We start from the raw sequence: 17,428 nt of genomic DNA, 5'->3' as shown, positions 1-17,428 counted from the left end.
AAAGAGATAAAGTTTTATGAGAACCGAGAAAAGGGAGCCAACTCTAGGAGAGATGAAATGAAGTCTGGGCTTGAGAAGGGCATTGCAGACAAGGAAAAAACAAAGCAAACATATCTAGATAGGAAAGTTTGCATGTGTGTACTGCTTTACCTGTCTAGGTTAGAGAATGAGGTCATATTCTATCTGATAACAAAGTTCTGAGTTTATGTCCTCTCTTTTTTGTCTTTCAGTGTATCTTATACTCTTCCAGGACAATTTCAATAGTAAGTCTCCACTTAATATTGTTTCATGAGGAGCAATCTTCATGGACTGTGATGGTTTTTGATTACAGAAGAAAAGCACTGTAGACCCTTTTGTTGCCTGAGAGCAATCAAATGACTGACTATTGGGGTTATTCTAGTCTCAAAAATCTTTCTCTTCAGTGTTATGATATTGTGCTTATAATAGCACCATGCTACTTGTGTTGTTTTTGTATTATTTTAATGAAATATCTGACATAATCAAAGAGAGGAAAAGTTCATTGTAGTTCATACATCTGGAGGGTTTCTTCTATGGTCAGTTGACCTGTTGCTTTTGGACATGTGGTGACTTGGTACAGCATAGCTGGAGTATGTGGTGGAGGAAGCCAGCTGCTCCTCTCATGGTGGCTGGGCAATGAAGGAGAGAGAAAGATCAAAAGAGAATAACTTTCTGCAATCTCCTTCAAGAGCACAGCCTAAATTTTGAGGACCTCCCTCCCAATAGGTCCCAACTTTTCTTTGTTTATTGATTGATTGAATTTAAGACAGGGTTTCACTATGCAGTTCAGGCTGGCCTTGAGCTCACTTTGTAGCCCAGGCTGGCCTCGAACTTGCAGTGATCCTCCTGCCTCAGCCTCTCTTGTGTTGGAATTACAGGTGTGTGCCACTATCTGGTAGGTCCCACCTTTTAAAGATTCTGCCATCTTCCAACAATGGCAAACTCACATTTGACATGGAGCTGGGGGGATATTCTAGAACTAAACTATAGCTCTACTTCAGGCATGGGTCTCAATGTTTTAGCTCCTTATTCATTAAGGCATTTTGTGTTCCCCCCTTAAACATGCAACCAGTGCTCCTCTACCTTTGTATGCGCAGCCATTTTCCCAAGGTACAGGATACCTTCAGAGTGGCAGAGCTGGAGAGGACTTTTAGTCTAAGCTGCTGTGGGACCTGAAATCAGTTCTTTCCCCAACCTGTACATCATCACAAAGCATGGAAAAGGAAGATTATTTTCTTATTACAAAATCTTACCCATTTCCTGGATCAGGATGAGTGTTACTTCTTTGAAAAGAAGAGCTCTCCTTGTTTAAAAATGGATAATCCAAAAAGTTTCTTCTCTGCTGATCTTGCCATAAGCACACAAATTTCTTCCAACCATATTTATACTACATACATATAAGTTAAACAAACAAACAGAATAAAATAACTGATTCTTTTGAAAAAAACTCTGAATGTTTTAGATTTCTACATTTAGCTCCACAGGAGTAAGTGGTGGAAACCATGTATGACAGCCAAAGTAGTTTATCTAGAATAAAGGAGCAAAATTTTAAATCTTAATAGGAATAGAAAAAGCATTCACAAAATTAAAGGTATTATAAAAATTTCATCAAACTACAAAAAGATAAAAACTTGAATGCTTTCTGAAAGGATTTTGCCCCAGACACTGTAGCCGGTAAAGCCTTGCAGGCGAAACCAAGGGGCTCTATCTTCCCCGCCCCTAGGAATTCACCTGTGGCACGAAATGAATACCAGTGCGCTACCTGTGCATCACTAATGCCCTTTAGGCACCACCCCAAGCTCTTCGATGGAGAGAATGCCAGACCCTGGAGGGTTGGGGGGGGGGTCTCTCCCCACATTCTTAAGATAAAGGTCATTTATATTTCAATACTTCTTTTCAGCTGCACCAAAATCCTATCAGATGGTTCCCTTCCATGCCAAAAAATTCTATCTCTTTCTTTTATAATTGTGAGAAGTCCAGGATATCCACTCCTACCATTTCTATGCTGTGTTGTTTTAAGATCTTAGCTAGTTTCATTTCATCCAGGACTACCCTGATGACTCTCCTAAAAAGAAGACCAGTTATCTCCATTATGGGTAAACCTGGCCCTATTTACATGTATTGATATGTAAAGATTTGCCTAGGACTTTTCCTAATCCCCTCAATTGGCTTTAAGCAATACAAATCAGTGTAGCTAAGGTGCTGTTGTGTGGTCTTTGAAGTAATGGGACAGATCAGAGTGGCCACACCTAATAGCTCCCAAGAAACATGTGTGAGCCAGGCAGGTTGGAGAGCCATGCATTACATTGTTGTGGGTAGGAGAAAATCTTGAACCTTGAGATAAGAGGCTATGACTTTCCAGGTCATAAAAAATTACAAAGCAGAGCTGAAGCACTGATCCCAAAACATTAGCTATTACCTTGAATTGTGTTATGCTGATTACTCTTTTTGCATAGCCTTCTCTCTGCATATTGCAGAAGTGATCTCAGGCCACCTACCTAGCCCAGCTCACAGCACTCACATACTTTCTGCCTCTCTCACAGTCACTCATTCCTGAGCTGTTCCCCTCTTCATGAATTAACAAAACTTGGGTTCAGCCCTGGGTAGAGGCCTTCGTTTCAATTAATCATCATACCAGCCAGACCTCCTTGGCTCCCCACAACTACAAATACACCTCATTGTCATTATTCTAGCTGTGAGTTGCACTGGAAGTGGTGGTATTGGGGCACAACTATATGAGTAGCAAAGGCAAAGTTATAGAACAATAAACTGATAGACATGATATGGCAAATTAAAATCAAATGGTAGCCTCTGTCTCTGTTCCTGCTGCCTGTCACGTAAACACCCTGCTGAATTCAGTCAGCCTTGACTATCTGGATCCAGTTGCTTTTATTCTGATAATGCAATGGGCCAATTTTGAAAGGGTTTTGGCCCAGACAGAACACTGTAGCCAGTAAAGCCCAGGAGCTCCTATCTCCCCCTCCCCTAGGAATCTACCTCTGGTGCCAAACAAAGACCAATGGGCTACCTGTGCATCCTTAATGCTCCCTTAGGTTCCACTCCAAACCAAGGCTACTTATGTGCCTTACTCCACATGTTCCATGGAGAGATCACCGACCCCGGGGTGGAGATGCTGTGCCCCGGGGGGTTGGGGTTGTCTCTCCCTGCATTCTCAAAATAAAGGTCACTTATATTTCATACTTCTTATCTTTTCAGCCACCGCCAGTTCCCCACAGTTCTATCCTATGGTTCCCTGACTGGGAACGGCAGATGAGAGACTCCTGGGGCTGGTTCCCAGTTTGAGTCCCCTGCTGTTCAGGACCAGAACTGGACTGCATCCTGCATTAATTCCTCGCTTCTACACTCGGGAACTGTAAGCTTGTCACTGCCGGTTCACAAACAACCCCAACCCAATTTACTACAGGTGAGCAACTCCCGGAGATTGCCACTGGGCCAGGCCCCAGGCAGGCTTTCTCCCCCCTTCTGTGGGTTCCCATGATGCTCTCACGTCCTCATCCCAAGGCGGGGTCTTTTTGGGCAACCTGTGTCCCACACTCGAAAACCCTCAGTTTTCTGGACTGCCCACACTGAGAGACCCTCACGTTCTTCACAGCTTTTTAAGTTCTCACGGGCAGAGACCCCAAGGCAGGGTCTTTCTGGGAAACCTGCGTCCACACTCAAAAATCTCTCACGTCCTTTGGGTTTGGATAGCCCAAGGTAGAATTTTCTGAACCGTCCACATTGAGAGACCCTCAAGTGCTTCAGAGCTTTTTAAGTTCTCACAGCAGAGCTGTTACTCAACCCATGTAAAGTCCACTCATAATATTGGTGATGGCCAATTATTAAGAATTTTGGAGCCATGAAATAACTGATCAGTCTGCAGTAAAAAAGTGATGACTTTAAGCTTGGCAGATCATGGTCTGTTGCCTCATCTAGTTATAACCCCATGGGCTAGACCCCACACCAGATTTTATCTCGGGGACCACTTCCTGTCCTCCCCTCCAAAAACCATACCTATCTATGACTTATCACACTGCCAACAAGCTTACAAAACTCTCTATTTTAAGCCTTTGTTTTGAGAATGTGTGTCCTTTCCCGCTCCTCCAGGATCCCTCCCCCTCCCCACACTTAAAGAGATAACAGCGTCTTCCCTTGTAGCTTTTCAGAGCTTTCTCGGTGTCTCCTTTCCTCCGTTTCCCCTCCCTCACCCCGCCGCACTGCCAGCGTCCCTTTGTTTCTCGTGCGTGCCAACCCATTCCCCGCCAAGATGGAAAATGAGCCCAAATAGTGTTGAGAGATACACGTGGGACTGCTTTGGGCAGTTTTGGGCTTTCACACTGCTGCCCCCAAATCCATGCATGGTGTTTTGACTCTCATGCCGTGGTTCAGGTCCACGCACGCATTTGGCTTTAACGCCGCACCCTAATCCGCACACTTGAGGTGCCCGGTGGACAGAGTCCCAGTGTGTAAGGTCCCAGCTTCACACTGTGTCCCAACTCCTCCTCCCAATGCTGCACCACTGCCGCCCCTCCCCTGTGTGCCATCCCAGCGCCTCCCTCCTCCATGTGCCATCGTTACCGCTGCCTTGTGCATTTCTGGCGGCGATCCCAGCCTGCCCCTGTGTGCTGTGTCCCTATGCTCACCCCACCCACTCTGTGTGTTCCACCTATGCACTGCATGCCAGAGAGATCCCAGCCCCTGCCCCGAAGCGTGGGTGTGGCTCTCTACAAGTGAGCTCTGTCTGCCTCAGAGTTCCATCCTGCCTTGGGCACTGCGCGTCTCCCAGGCAGGCATGTTTCCCAGGCAGGCTTCTGCCAAACACAAGCACCACTTTAAACACAGGCACAGATAGGCAGCAGCTCGGTGGCTCGACTCAGAGATCAATTCCTTTTTGCTGCAAACCACCAATAATGTTCTAAGCTTACTGCCTATATTATACTGTATTGTCATAAGTGGTGTTCTGTGTTGGGCTTATTGCCTCTATTGTACTGTGTTGTCGCCAATCTCCTGTTTAACAACTAATGTTATAAATTCCTTTTTGCTGGGAACCACTAGCTCTGTTCCAAGACAAGGGTTTTGTTGAAAGTTTTAATGTTGTCTGAGAAGCGAAAAAAAGGTAATTGACTGGTAACTTGAGGGTATGTAGTAAGTTGTGAAAGAAGATAGGAAGTTGTAAAAAAGCTTGAGAAGAAACAAGATAGGAAAAGAAGCACAACTCGAGGGTATATTTGTCTTGGTTAATGTAGAAGAAGACTTGAGGATATATAGAAAGTTGTAGAAAGCTCGAGAGGATGTAAGTTGTAGAAAAAGACTTGAGGGTATATAGGAAGTTGTAGAAAGCTCGAGAGGATGTAAATTTTATTTGTCTTGGTTGATAGTACTGCAAATAACAGGTTTCAAAAGAAGTAAATTTGTTCAAAATTTGACAGTATTAGATCAGTTTTGATAGATTTATTCATAATATTGGTAAACCTTTACTGCAAAATGTTTCCATTAAAATGAGATTATACTCCAGAAGGGGGAGGGCAGACTAAAGCCTTTTTGGGCAGACTAAAGCCTTTTTTGTTAATTCCACATGGCACCCTACAAAAAGCGGTGGTGCCACGCAGATAAAGCCTGCTCTCTGATCTAAAATGCCAATATTAAACTCCTGCATACTTTCTTAATTCTACTATAGTCCAAATCTCAAACAAAAAGGTAAAACTTGACCTTCAAACCTTATAGAGATCTTAATATGGTTTTTCATATTTTAATACTTGTGACACTTGGAGTTCTGAGACAGGTAAACCTACACAAGGTGGAGCTGCCTGCCTCCCCACCATGGACCACGCTCAAATGCAGTAGAAGACATTGGACAAGAAAGTGCCTCATCCTGGTGTTCTTTGAGACCTTACTCCAGGGCTGCTGGACTGTCCTAGCCACCAGAGAATGGGTAAGCCATCCTAACTTCTAGCCCTCACAGGAAATGTCGATACTGCCAGATTCATCGCTGACAGAAAATTGCTGCCAAAGACTGAAGGGGCTCAGGGCCAACAGCCCCCTTTGTGGGTGTTCGTCTTGAAGTCCAAGTCGCACTAAAACTCTCAGGTAAGACATTCTCTATATTTGTTGACATAGAGGCCATATATACAGAGTTCTTCCTGCGTTTTCAGGCTGCTATATTAAGTCCTCAATCTCTATGACGGGGTATTGGTGGTCAACCTATGCCATTTATAAACAGGGCCTATTTCGTGCAGGTCCCAGTCCTAAATATACAGACTAACTTAGACACACTGAGGCCTCAACAGCTTACACCTGTTATCACTAGTAAACCTCTCCTCAGTAATATAAGACCACCTCCTTCCTTTCTTATTCACCAATTTCTCCTGGTCAAGACTGACAGATACATTTTGTCTTCTCTCTTTGTTTATACTTTTTCAGGATACATAAAAGCCTTTCCCACAACCAGGTAAACTGCTGATATACTTGCTCACAGCAAATCATTCCAAGGACTACAACCAGGTTACAGCAACCCATACCTACCTGATATTCTTGGCAACCTCAACAGTGATCAAAGTTGCTAGACTGCCATTCTGGTTTCGCATCACTCAGGCCCTGGATCTGACCATCCTTTTCCTACTCATCTCTGCCTTACCAAGGCCTCACAGCCACGACTCACAGGCTGTCATGTTTTGTTATCCAATTTGCTTTCTAATTTCTTATTCTTTTACAGCAGGACTCTTAACAGTATTTCCTAAAGACTCCAACATCATACATACCAGAGCCTTACCTACCTACCCTCTTAACTTTTACCCTTTCAGATGGGGGGGTAATCACCTCTCATAACTTCACTCCTCCTAACCCCACATTTATTTTTCAGAATTCTGCCTTACCATGGAAATGATCCTACCTCAACATTGTCCTGATATAATAACATGTCTAAATCAAAGGCACCTTTCCTTCTACCTCACCTGGATTCTTAAATATGACAGTGCCATGCCTCCTCATAACATCTTGTCTCTTTGTTTTTCCAGTCTAACATACGTGCATTCACCAGTGAAGTTGTCCTGGCTAAAACACCTGGCGCCAGCTTCTACCTGGGCATCAACTGTCATCCCATCAACTCCCCTAGAGCCCAGTACAGCGCCCTCTGCCAGCAGGAATCAGTTAAAGAGAAAAATCTTTGCCCCTTTTCATAATAATAATCATAAGATGGGATATGAAAGGGTTTGGGCCCAGGCCGGACACTGTAGCCGGTAAAGCCAAGGAGCTCCTATCTCCCCTTCCCCTCGGAATCTACCTCTGGTGCCAAAGACCAATGGGCTACCTGTGCATCCCTAATGCCCCCTTAGGTTCCACCCCAAACCGAGGCTACTTATGTGCCTCACTCCACGTGTTCCACGGAGAGATCGCTGGCCCCGGGGTGGAGATGGCACACTCCTAGGGGCATTGGGGGTGTCTTTCCCCACATTCTCAAAATAAAGGTCATTTATATTTCATACTTCTTATCTTTTCAGCTGCCGCTGGTCCCCCACAGTTCTATCAAATTTGACTACTCTCAGCTTCTGTTTCCCTTAATTAAGAAAATATATTGCTTCTAACTGGCTTCAAGGTCTTTGGATGGGGTAAAATAATCCAATCAAAGATACCTTTTAACTCTATTTGCTTCAGTTGAACTCCCTCCTCTTCCCCAGGATATTCTTATATTATGATAAACAATTCATTTTAAGCAATCTGTTTAGAGTTGGTTTTCCTGACAACATATGACTTAGTTCAATCAGTGCAACCAATCATGTAATGCCTTGTACTTCCTGTTTGTAAACTGTGTTTAAACCAACTCAAAATTGCCTCAGTGCTAGTGATTTGGACTTGGTCCCACTAGTCTGCTAGCATTACGATCAATAAACAAGTTGCCTTCCAGATTCCTCAGTGTAAAGAGTCTTACATGAGATTGACACTATTTTTTCTGGAACATTCAGGTGTGTTGGGTTGGGAAGACACTATGCTAAGCACTTAATGCTCACTGCCTGGGCTCATTCCCATCTACATCAAGAAGGTATGGCTTCTGGACCTGTTTTTGGAGTCTCAGGTCCAGTTGAGGGAAGGAGCCCCTGTGTGACAGCAGAGACCTCACTGAACCCTGGGAGGAGTCAGAATATGACACAGACCGGGCCCTAGGGTAAGGTAAGGCAGGCCTTACCCCCAGTGTGGGCGACGGAGGACCTGATCTCTCCTCAAGACATCCTCACCTGTCCCCTGTTCCAGTTCCAGTTCCTGCTCAGCTGCAGCTGCTGTTTCAGTTAGACCTGCCCCAGGGTTGGGGTGGGAAAGTATTCCCACAGTTAGCCTACTTACTTCTTTGTTACCTGCTTGTCACTTTCGCTACTCTGGACGAAGGAAGATTGTATCACTCCTTGACATCTGTGTCTGATACCTGTTCCTGTCCGATTCTTGTTTTGGTCAGAGTAGTCAGCTGCAACTGCTGTTCCTGTCGGATTGGCCCATGGACGTGGGGGTGGGAATGCATTAACTTCTGTGTGCCCATGTGTGAATGTGTGTATATATGTGTGCAAAATAAAACACAAGTCCAAGGCTTCTTGGATTCAACTGGGAACTGAAAAAAAAGCAGTTTAACCAGCTTAGAAACAAAAGTGAAGAAATGATTTGCACTGTAATAAGTAAAGACAAGAAAAAGCTGCTTAACTTTAATACATCAGAATACATGAGTGGGGCGATGGGGCTAGGCTAATAGAAAGAGAGAGAAAGAAACTGTACACCTGAAAAGTCAGCCCAAACAGGAATGGTCCTTTTATTTCAAGGAGAGCAAGGGAACAAGACAGAGCCCAAGCTCTCCTCCTGCTTGGGCCAGCCCTTGGTAACATCAGCAGCCAGGCATCTGAAAGCTAGGGCAACTCCACCCGGGGGTAAACAGCCCAAGTTCTGTCAAGCCTAAGAAAGCTTTGCAGAAGAAATCAAATTACAAATTTAATTAACTGGTAAACATAGTTTTGGTTTTCAGTTTGAGTTGATGTGCATAAAGCATTTCTTGCACATTACAAAGTTTTGGATTTACAGGATTAAGTTGCTCTTTTCTCCGGTCTGCAAAAACACTGATTCAAGGTTACTCAGAGGTCTTTTGGCAGTTGATCTGAGGAGACAAAAAAGGAACACTTTAAAATTCAAGTGGCACAGTCAACTTTGTTGTAGTAGGTTACAGTGAGTAGGAGAGGAGAAAGAGGAAGAAGACTATGAAAGAGATACTTTCGGAAAGAGTAGATTCTGCATGATGAAAGTCTTGTTCTGCTATTGAGATAAGAAGAGAGGTAATGACACACCAGAAAGCTTATGTATGTTGAGGAAAGCTTGTGGAAGTAGATTAGTAAAAGAAAATATATGTATGGTTACTTGTTAATTTGGTGGAGCTCCAGGGTGTTCCTTCTAAAAACCCCCATGAGTGAAATGGTAAATCAACATGAGATTACCAGTCAAATAATAGCCTTTTAAAAAAACTTATATGATATAAATGCTGTATGTTACTTTACTCAACACTAAGATGGACATTTAAACGTGTTATAAAAATTATGCCATGATTGGCACGCTCATATGTGTGGCCTTTGATCTCAGGTTTCCTTTGTAAAATTGTATAGCTGTTACCTGTTAACAGTCTTCAAGGATTCAACTACTAAGACAGTCGTGGTAGATAGAAAATAGTAGTCTTTGCTATGCTTTATATTTCAAAGTGATTGCTATTTAGATAAAATTATAATAACTAAACCCACTGCAATACTAATGCCCCCAGTCAGTAACCTTCAGTTTGTAGTTGCCCAGGTGGTAGCTCCTGTTCCAGATCTGCTTGCTCTTTTCTTTTAAGCATAGTTGCTCACTGTGATATGCAATTGGTCACTATGATGATAGATGTCAAACTGCTAAAATAAATCTTTCCTACCTGTAAAGCCAGTTCGAGATTTTTCAGCTGTCAGTGCCACTGTGATCCTGTCACCCTTTGGGGCTGTTCTGGCTTCTGCAGGCTTGCTCAGCCAGTCCCTGGGAGAGGCCAGTTGCCTACCTGTTTAAAACATTGGACTCAGCATCAAGAAAATGGTCTCTCTGCTTATGGTACTTGCTCCCTTAATCAAGCAGGCAACAAATTGATTTTGGACAGAGATAAGTGGTCCTGTGGTGGCTGTGAAGACAGCACCCAAAGACAAGGAAAAGCCCTAAGGAATGACTGATAGATGACCTCTGGCCTCATTATGGCCGCCTGTGGCCACCTTCTTGGCAGCTTGGAAGGCCCCAAAGGACTGGGAAACAGTGTATTTGGAGCCCAGTGATATCTTAAAAGCTTTAACAACAATTAAAACAAGAAATAAATGAAACAGTGCCTGTGTGGCTACTGCAGCTATGAGATGATAGGCTGATAACATACAACTAAGACCCCAACAGAACTCTCAAACAGTCAGCGTAGCCAGCACCTGCTCTGTGAGATGGTTCTGCAGGATGTGCAGAGCAGCGGATAATCAGAGTATGATAAGTTGGTTGATGGTAGCAGCTCACATCACGTGGCTTGGGAAAACCCAGGTGACCTGCTGGAGCAAGTCACTATCTAGACCTGATAACTCTGCTCCATGAACTCATCTGTGGCTAGGCCGACAGCCAACAGGTCCATCCAGATTGGATGCTGATGGACCCTCATGGACCCACAGGCTGTCCTAGGGGATCAGCCTCATTTACCACGGGCCTCCCTTCTTTATTTCCTACACAGGTACAGTTCTTATAGATCTCATTTTACCTTGGCATTTTACTTCCACGTCTCTCATCTGACCAAGACATCAACAGCACCATGAGCAGGGTGATCCAGAAAGAGGCTAGCAGGGCTGCCGCAGACCCAAATGTTCCAGCTAACTCACTCGCCAGGACCTGCTGGCTACCAGCCTCGCCACAGATAAGTCAGATGGGCAGCCTTTGAATGGGTTGCTCACATTGTGGAGTCAATTATACCCTGAACAACAATACTGGCCAATGGGCCAGGGGCCAGAGGGCCAAAGCGGCTCTAGTAAAGCTAAAAGAGGTGACCCTGATCTCCCTTTGTCCTGATTAGGAGGCAGGCTGTGCTGTCTAGGTCTTGGAGATTCCAGGAGACTGGAGGCCACATGTGGAATTGACTATTGATCTCCCAAAATTCATTGGTTATTTATAGTGCAATGAATACTAATGTTGATGAATTCCAGAGCTGAGTCAACTCTAATGTACAACAACCCAGACTGTTATACAGGACCTGCTGCGTACATAAAAGGATATAGAAATCACTACGTCCTGGTCCCAAAGGCCCAGGTGATTTTGAGTTATCAGGCACTTGCACCCATGCCTATATGATGGTTATGTTTCCCTGCTTGCTAAATCCATATGGGGAGTGAACATAAAGAATGGTGCTCAGCTGGACACGATGCAGGGAGAGCTCCAGTTATAAAATTTGTGTGAGAAAAACTATAGCCTGAGGCCATCCACACCATGCACAGTTGACTCTCCCACAGGCCACATGGGTTATATGTGTGAAGAACTGCCAGTTGCATGGAGCCATGAGATGGGGCAGAACTGAAATTTAAAAAGCATGAGTGAAACTCCCTGCACAGAGCCTTTCAGGATGGCCCATGCAGAAACCAGATGGGTCATAGAAATGACTGTGAAGTCTCACCCTGACGCTAGCGGTCAGGACCAATTTGCCTTCATCCAGGAGGGCAGTAATGGACTTTCCAGATGTTGCCACAGGCTATTGCATAGCCCAACTTTGTGTCATGGCCTCATGGCACAGGAACTGACTATCTGGGCCAAGCCACACACTGTACCACTGTTTTGTGTTGATGATATTATGTTAACATAATTGTCTTGCAGATTTAACAGCCACCATGCACAATCTGAAGGGAGTTTGCTGGCATGAGATGAACCATAGACAAAGATAAGTCCAGGGAACTAGCTTGTCTGTCAAATTCTTGGGTGCTATATGGTTGGGTAAGACCAGACCCATAACAATACACCGATTAAAGGCATATGTGGGTTTGCTGGGTTTTTGATGTGTGTACCACACCTAGCTATCCTGCTGTGCTCTTTGTACCAGATGACCAAAAGGGGCACAACACAGGGTAGGATAGATGCAGTAGAAGCTGCCTGCTGGACTCAAAGAGGGCTATTGCACAGATGCAAGCCTGATGAATCATTAATGCTAACCTGCCATTTATCCTAACCATCAATGTGGGTTATGATAGATTTGACTGAGGGGTCTATGACAAAAACAGGGAAAACAGAAACATCCTTTGGGTTTTGATCACAGTTGAGAAAGGGAGCCAAGAGCTGATATTCCCTGATTAAAAAAAATAACAATGATGTACGCTGCTCTGCATGCCTGTGAAAAATCATGTAGACAGCAGGAATGAAATGACACAGCCCCCACCCCCCTCTTTCTCACCTAGCCTGTTGGCAGCCAAACTGGCAATGGTTTTGGGACCTATGATGTGCACAGCCCAGGAACCCATTCAGGAGGATGGACTACAGGACTTGATCCCTAGCCCCGCTACACAAAAGAAAAAAAAAAAATTCTGGCTAATTCTGGATATACTGATAGGTCTGGCTGTGACCCAGCTCGGCAAGGGACAGCAATTGCTGTCTAGCCTGGTACAGAAGTACTCTGGTTTGGGACCAAAACAGACAGGTTAAACCAATGGGGAGAGATGTAGATGATGTGACTGTGTCACATAAAAAAGACCCTCTACCTGTGTACACAGACAGCTGGTTCCTCACTGGATGGCTGCCACACTGGGTGCTGGTTGGGCAGCTCAGAAATGACAGAGATCCAGCCCTGGAGTCACTGCTCCAGGATCAAGTGGGCTCTCCTTGTGACAGTTGGAAGGTCTATCCAGATGGGGCAAACCTCTTAAAGACCTCGCCAAAGAGACAATCCATTGGTCTTTGATTCCCCTTTCCTCACTAATATGTCTGTGTAGCCCAAGCTGTCCTTGAACTCATGAAGATCTCTTTCCTCTGTCTTCCAACTGCTGGGATTACAGGTGTGTGCCATATGCCCAGTTTAGCAATGTTCCATATCTTGATTTTATAATCACAGGACTGTCTATATGCTTGTCAAAATGTATCAATTTATCTATTTAAAATGGGTGAAATTTAAAATATATAAATTATACCTAGGTAGAAGTACTCTTTTTTTTGAGAGTTGTTATGTTGTCCAAGCTGGCTTTGAACTCACTAAGTAGTCCAGGCTGTCCTCAAACTCATGGTGCTCCTTCCGTCTCAGCCTCCTGAATGCTGGGATTACAGGTGCACCACCATGCCCAGCTAATAAAACTACTTTTAAAAAATGTTACCCTTACAAGAAGAATAACTTCCTCTTCTTGTTAAATATGCACTTTGGACTGGATCTGTAACTCAGTGGTAAAGTGCTTGCTAGCATGTGTGAGATCCTGGGTTTGATTCTCAGCCTTGTGAAAAAGAAAACATAAAGCATCTTACAGTTTGTTTTGAAAAAAGAAAGAAAAACCTAGAGTTGTGCTTAAAAAGATTGAATAAACTGGATGTGATGGCTCAAGTCTATAATTCTAGCATTTGGGAGGCTGAGGCAGGAAGATTGTTTCAAGTTCAAGGCCACCCTGAAATACATGGTCAGAACCTGTCTCACAGGAAAAAAAAAAAAAAAAAAAAAAAGGAGGTGGCACTGCAATCACAATTAGCTTGAGTTTGCTGCGTTTTCAACAGGTCTTACTTATATCACATGTTACCTGGCTATCAAGGTACTTACTCATACAGAATTTATCTTAGTTCAATTGTGGTATCAGAAGAAAGTCTCTGGGGTTCATCACTCCACCCCACACTGAAAGAACCCAAGACAGTATCCTAAGTGGTAACCTGCTGAGCACAGGCCTGGGCTGGCGCTAGAGAATTCCCCAAAGGCGGAACATGCAGGCCCAGACTGAGATCCCCTACAGACCTGACTGGGGAGGAAGATAACTTGTTGATGAAAATAAATCTCTTGATAAGAGTGGAACATTTCCATTTCGGAATTGGCTTGAACTAAATAGCCATACTGTATGTCACCCATAACCCTTGGGAGATGCTCTGTAAATTATGTCATGATGCATGAAAGAATCCTTAGACCCAGGGGAAAGTAAGAGGGCCGTTTTCCTTCACAGCCTGGAGATAAAACCACCAATGAGCTAACAGCATGAGCTGGCAATTAAGGAGGACACAAAGGATTTGGTTTCTTCAACCAGCCTGACGCACAGAGATTCCCAGTGGCAATCTCAGATCTCAGAGCCAGCCTTGGCTACATGTAATGTCCAAAGTAAACACACTGATACCAGCGGCAAGGGCGCGGCAGGGTGTACAAGCAAAGCAAATGATACACTAAGAAGTATTATTTTCTCCTTTCCTACGTGCAGTTTGGTACAGAAAGACCATTTGGGTCCTGAGTAAGTCACTTAACCACTCTAGGTTGAATCCTCTCACCCATCTTTCTCCCCTACTCATTCTCTTTAATCAAAGACAAGGACTGCCTGGAGCTGTGGTGAGGTTTAAAGAGAAAGCATCCAGGCACCCACCACAGTGCAGCTCAATGGTAAATGGTAAACGTTATCTGTAAAAGGACATTGAATATCATATGCATAATAAAGATGATAAATAAATACATATGATGGGTAATGTTATGCGATGTAGTAAATATCCTATTTGTGAACATTTTCGATGGAGCTCTATGGAGGGACGCAGTTAGCATTACGGAATTAATTCCCAAAGGGTCGAGAGAGAGCACTATGCAGTAGCACTGGCCTTCATGTGGGAAGCTGAGGCCAGAGGTTCGCAGTGCGGAATGTGTGCTGACCTCTCTCCTCGTCCTCCCCCAGAACCTCTCCTACTCAAGCCCCCTTGCTGGCTGGCTACCAGGTAGCTTTGGCCAGAGGGAGGCACAGGTAGCAGCTCACTGAGCGGGGTGGGGTGGGGGGGAATGTGGGGGGGGGTGGGGAGGGTGGGGAGGTGGCGGGGTGTACCGGTGTTGCCTATCAGCTGCCTCTCCGTTGTGTTGGTGGCAGTGTTAGCACCCTTCCACAGTTCTGGTATGCCAGGCGGCCTTTTCTTCACAGTCTTGGCCCTCACTGTGCTCTGATGTGACAGTTTCCTTTTTTCTCTTGCCCTTTCATGTCTGGGGTAAAGTCTTTTAGCTACTACAAATTGGCATGTGATTCTGTCCTCTCTATAATCCCTGGACCTTGAATAAGCACGTCCCTCCTTAGAGTTTCTGATTGAACAGTCTGGGGCAAGTACTATTTCATGCTGAAACCCGGACTGATCAGACTCTCCTGAGAACTCCCCAAAAACACCTATTAGAGAAAGACATAGTTTTAATTACCTAGCCTTTCCAAAAAGTGCCTCTTACATAACCACAACAGCGCTGCCACCCTCTACTAATTTTCTGGGGAACATCAGAAACATAGCTAGCAAGATAAAGAGAAACAAAAAAACCAAAGACAGAGAGACTGACAGCATATGAGAAAACGAGAGGAAGCACGAGCTTCACATGCAGGTTGAAGTTTTAACTACTACGTGGATAGGATAATTATTTAGTGAATATAGAATTAGCATAAGGAGAATCAGCTGGATAATCTTTATGTCAATATCATTCAGCTATAATAAATAGCAGGATGGCCATATTAGCCTATCTCAGTCCATGGGTATTGTAGTCAGGGGTTGTGCAGAGAACAGGAATCCGCATGAAGGATTCTTAATCCTTAGAATCAGGACATGGAGTTTATAATATTTTTGTAATGGTCACTGGGAGTTAACACAAGAAAATGCAGGAAATCTATTCACAATACCAAGAACATAAAATATTTAGTCAAGAGCCTAAATCCCCCAGCAATGTCCCACATGAGTCCAGATAAAAACCCAGAGCTCATGACAGTGCCTCCCACGAGTCCAACTGGAGGTCTAGAGCCCACAGGAAGGACTTACACCAGTCTCTTTTACAGATCCATGCTGGGAAGGCCCAAAAGTCAGCAGTGGAAGTCAGAAAGTCCATGCCAGCAGGGTGAAGGAGCTGCTGGTAGGTTGAGGGTTCTAAGCTGGAGCCGAGAAATCACACTCATAAGACCAGGGCTATCCTGAAAGGCACCACAGCCATCGTCAGTGACACGGAGGCCCCGAGCTCCTCTGATGACAAGCACAGTCGGGTACATGCCAGGAAGCCAGTGTGACGAGTTCATCCTGGTGACCAAGTAGCACATGTCTTCCCCTCCGGAGCCAGGAAGCAATGCTCAGCGTGAGGACCAGAGCTTCTCCAGGAGAACCCACAATGCCTCAGTGCAACAACACATTAAGGTCTCAATGCCTTAACAACCTTCTTCTCCACCTATTTATGTTGGCAACTTTCCTCAGGTGGAGCATCTTGGCTCAGTTCCATGCTGATGTAATCCAGCTGGCGTTAAGTTGACCACCAGTTCTTAATCCATAACAATGGGTTAGGGAATTTGCTTACTCACTTCCATGATTAATTTATTAGCTCAGCTGCAATCTGATAAACACATTTTTTCTTTCAGTGTGTTGACAGTGGACACTTGACCGGAAATGGTGGCCCATGCCTATAACCCCAGAACTCAGGAGGCTGAGGCAGGAGGATCACCAAGAGTTCAAGGCCAGTCTGGGATATGTAGTGAGAGCCTGTTTAAAACAAGTGGATACTTGAAATTATGTTTATGTTTCCTGGTCTAGTAGCCATTTGGTTCTTTATTATAGCTTTGCCTATATCTAATACAATTTTCTCTTCCTTCCTTCTTCCTTTCTTTTTTTTTTGTAGTGTCAGGTTTATTGTTTTTAAATCTTTATCAAGTTAATTATCATAAACACAGATTAACTACCAGAACAACAGACCAAAAATATATAACCACATAAAACAATTATACTAAATCAAGGATCGATAGAATGGCCATACTGGATTGCAGTTAACTTTTTTCTCTCTTTTTTCCTTTTTTTTGCACTTTATTTAAATATTGGGTTTCTCATATCAGAGAAACCATAAAACATTTATTTATTTATTTTTTTTTTAGATTTTTTTTTTTAATTTAAGAGGAAAAAGAGAAAAACACAAAACAAACCAAAGCGGCGTAAGGGTACACGCAATACAGAACTACAAAACAAAACAAAACCAAAACAAAACAAAACAAAAAAACATAACAGTAAGAAATTACCTGCTAGTAGATTACACACTATTTTCTTGAAAATAATTCCTCAAATCACAGTATCAAAGAACACAAGGTGGACATTCAAACAGGGAGACTGCAAACAGCTGTGTTCAATGTTCCAAAAACATTGATAAAGTCAGCTATTTAATACCCCCAAACACACTTGCTGTTATATCCGTTAGAGCTCTTTTTCTTTTCTT

General features: G+C 43.9%; 1 long non-coding RNA gene across 1 annotated transcript; it reads right to left on the bottom strand.

The window, feature by feature from the left end:
* Window positions 1–8,782: 8,782 nt before the first annotated feature.
* LOC134471592 (uncharacterized) lies at window positions 8,783–16,836 on the bottom strand. The gene is made up of 3 exons (XR_010041072.1): window positions 16,003–16,836; window positions 9,944–10,063; window positions 8,783–9,145 (listed from the first exon to the last, which is right to left on the bottom strand). It is a non-coding gene; the product is annotated as an uncharacterized LOC134471592 (long non-coding RNA).
* Window positions 16,837–17,428: the final 592 nt, after the last annotated feature.

The sequence above is a fragment of the Cavia porcellus genome, unplaced genomic scaffold, assembly GCF_034190915.1.
Source record: "Cavia porcellus strain 051 isolate PalLab524CR breed Dunkin Hartley unplaced genomic scaffold, mCavPor4.1 scaffold_1, whole genome shotgun sequence".
Lineage (NCBI taxonomy): Eukaryota > Metazoa > Chordata > Mammalia > Rodentia > Caviidae > Cavia > Cavia porcellus.
Note: the sequence above shows the minus strand (reverse complement) of the source record. Positions and strands in the feature narration are given on the sequence as shown.